The 3,218-nt window shown below is 44.0% G+C and overlaps 1 long non-coding RNA gene across 1 annotated transcript; it reads left to right on the top strand.

Moving 5' to 3' along the window:
- The first annotated feature begins 589 nt into the window (after window positions 1–589).
- On the top strand, window positions 590–2,944 carry LOC111532238. Its single transcript, XR_002728488.2, has 3 exons — window positions 590–739; window positions 1,437–1,541; window positions 2,343–2,944. It is a non-coding gene; the product is annotated as an uncharacterized LOC111532238 (long non-coding RNA).
- Window positions 2,945–3,218: the final 274 nt, after the last annotated feature.

Genomic DNA, 3,218 nt, shown 5'->3' with positions numbered 1-3,218 from the left:
GTGATCTTAGCTAGCTCTTCTGGGTAAGTTGCTGCAGCTTCTCCATCAGGGTTTGCTCCTTCACCTTGCATTTTTATGTTATGGAGACGGCTTCTTTCCTTAAACCTCACAAACCATCCTCTTCTAGCTTCACACGTTTCTCCTGCAGCTTCTTCACTTCTCTCAGCTTTCATGGACTTGAAGAGGGTATGGGTGTTTCTCTGAATTAGACTTTGGCTTAAGGGAATATTGTGGCTGGTTTCATGTTCTATCCTGACCACTCAAACTCTATTTAAGCAGTAAGGCAGTTTTGCTTTCTTTGTCTTCCGTTCACTGGAGTATTAGTATTATTATTTCCTTCAAGAACTTTTCCTTTGAATTATATACTATTATTTCCTTCATGAACTTTTCCTTTGCATGCACACCTTGGCTGTTTGGTACAAGAGGCGGAGCTTTCAGCCTGTCTTGGCTTTCAGCATGCCTTCCTCACTCAGCTTAGCCATTTCTAGCTTCTGATTTAAAGTGAGAGACATGCGACTCTTCCTTTCATTTGAATAATTAGCCACCATTTTAGGGTTGTTCATTGTCCTAATTTCAGTGTTGCTGTGTCTCAGGAAATAGGGAGGACCGAGAGAAGGAGGAGAGATGGGGAACAGCTCATTGGTGGAGCAGTCAGAACACACACAACATTGGTCGATTAAGTTTCTCATCTTCTATGGGTGCAGTTCCTGGTACCCCCAAAACAATTACACAGAACAGGGTGATTATTGTCAATAATAACTTAATCGTACATTTTCTAAAAAACTAAAAGAGTGTAAATGGATTTTTTGTAACACAAGGATAAATGTTTGAGGGCATGGAGACCCTATTTTCCATGATGTGATTATTACGCATTTCATGCCTGTATCAAAGCATCTCATGTACTCCATAAGAATATACACTTACTGTGTACCCACAAAAATAAAAAACAAAAATTATTTTAAAAGACTAAAGAACAGCAAAACAATTGCAATAATAATATCAAAGTTCACTGATGACAGATCACAATAACAGATATAATAATAATGGAAAAGTGTAAAATTGGTGAGAATTCCCCCCAAAAAATTGCAGCATATGCAAAGCACTATAAAAACGATGTGCCATAAAACAAGGTATGCCTGTGTGCCCTTAGCAAATACATGCAGCATGAAAGGAGGTATGGTTGAATGTTCCTGTAAGTGAAGAGGCTGGGAATCTAAACCTGACAACGGAAGGAGCCAGAAGCTAAAACTTTAACTGGCATTTGCAGTGTACTGGTGTGGATCTAAGGTCTCAGCCTCTCTAATCCAGAGAATGAAAACCTGGATAAAGAAGGCCCATGGGCACGTGGGAGCATGGAGGCATCTCCTTTTGAGAAAACAGAGCCTAACACTTTCCAACCTACCCAACCCTCATCTTCCAACTCTTCTCCATCATAGGACCCAAAAGGGGGAAACATACCTGGACCCACAGACTGCGTGAGAGAAAGCAGTCGGTGATTTATGAAGAGATCAGCGACCCTGAGGAAGATGACGAGTAACTCTGTAAGTGAACCTTCGGCTCATCCTCCACATCCCTGCAGATGTGCTATTCTGTTACGGTACCGGTATCCCATCTTGTCATTTGTTCCCCAAATCATTCCCTTCTCATAATGTTCTAGGGTACAGCATTGAGGCTGAATGATGAGATTTCCCATGCTCTTTTCTTTCTTTTTTTTTTTTTTTTTTTCTTTTTGAGAGAGAGTCTTGCTCTGTCGCCCAGGCTGGAGTGTAGTGGTGCAATCTTGGCTCACTGCAACTTGTGCCTCTCAGGTTCAAGCAATTCTCCTGCCTCAGCCTCAAGCAATTCTCCTGCCTCAGCCTCCTGAGTAGCTGGGATTACAGGTGCGCACCACCACACCAGTGTAATTTTTGTATTTTTGGTAGAGATATTGGTCAGGCTGGTCTCAAACTCCTGACCTCGTGATCCACCTGCCTTGGCCTCCCAAAGTGCTGGGTTTACAGGCGTGAGCCACTGCGCCCAGCCAATTTCCCATACTCTTTCTACTCCCTCCTCTGTATATCCAGGGATGCTCCCTACCCAGGATGCTGTGGGATCCCAAACCCCAGGTCAGCCCTGATACGCGGGCCACACCTTCCTCTAGCCTAGGATTTGATAATCCAGGCGAGGAAGTCACTGTGGCATGAGCAGATGGTTCACTTCGAGGAACCGTGGAAGGCATGTGCAGGTCCTGAGGTAGGGCAGAATCGGAGTGTACAGGGTCTGCAGGTCAGGAGGAGTTGAGATCAAGTTATTGGGCAGTGGGAACTCACTGCCAGTTACCTTCCTTCTCTCTTTTTGCCTAGCCTCAGGGATATGACACACGCCCATGATGAGAAGCAGAACGTGGTGACCTTTCATGATCATGGGCATGGCTGCGGACCCCTCGTCATCAGGTGTATAGGAAGTGAAAGCAAGTGTTTACAACAGTGAAAAGTTGAGCGTCATTTTTCTTAGTGTGCCAAGACTTCGATGTTAGCGTTTCCGTTGTATTTTCTTGCATTGTGCCATTCTGTTAGATATTAGCATTTTCATTGATGAGCAAGATATACTTAATGCGTTTTTCCGTTTGTGTATCCATGCACCCACCTCAGAAAACAAGTATAGTCAGGTATTCTCTCCATAGAACAGAACTACCCTCCTTTCTCCTCAGATGTGACTACTGAAGTCAGGTCTGAGTGTTTAATTTCCGATTTTCTCCTCTGCATTTACACCACACACACACACACACACACACGCACGCACGCACACACACCAAGTACCACTATAAGCATCTCCCATCTGCTTTTCTCCATTGCCATGCATCCTGCTCAAGCCCCCTTCACTCGGTTTCCTGTTCAGCATGTACTCCCCTCATCCAATTCCCCTCTATCAGTCATTGACAATTAATAAACATTTGCAAACGTTCCCCAGTTTTTGCTCCTCTCGTTATTGTGTACACAGCTCTGTGCATATATGTGAATATTTCTTTAGGAAAGAGTCTTAGAAGTGAAATTGCTGTATCAAAGGAGTCATTTATTCAACAAAACCCTAATGAGTGCATCCTCGTGCTGAGCGCTGTTCTAGGTGCTGGAGAGACATCAGGGAACAAGGCAGGCAGATGTTCCTGACCACCATTCTAGTGGAGGATGTTTCCAGTTGTTTGTTTGTTTTTTCTAGAGATGGGGTCTTGCTCTGTCCAG

This window comes from Piliocolobus tephrosceles, unplaced genomic scaffold, assembly GCF_002776525.5.
Source record: "Piliocolobus tephrosceles isolate RC106 unplaced genomic scaffold, ASM277652v3 unscaffolded_13089, whole genome shotgun sequence".
NCBI classification, from domain to species: Eukaryota; Metazoa; Chordata; class Mammalia; order Primates; family Cercopithecidae; genus Piliocolobus; species Piliocolobus tephrosceles.
Note: the sequence above shows the minus strand (reverse complement) of the source record. Positions and strands in the feature narration are given on the sequence as shown.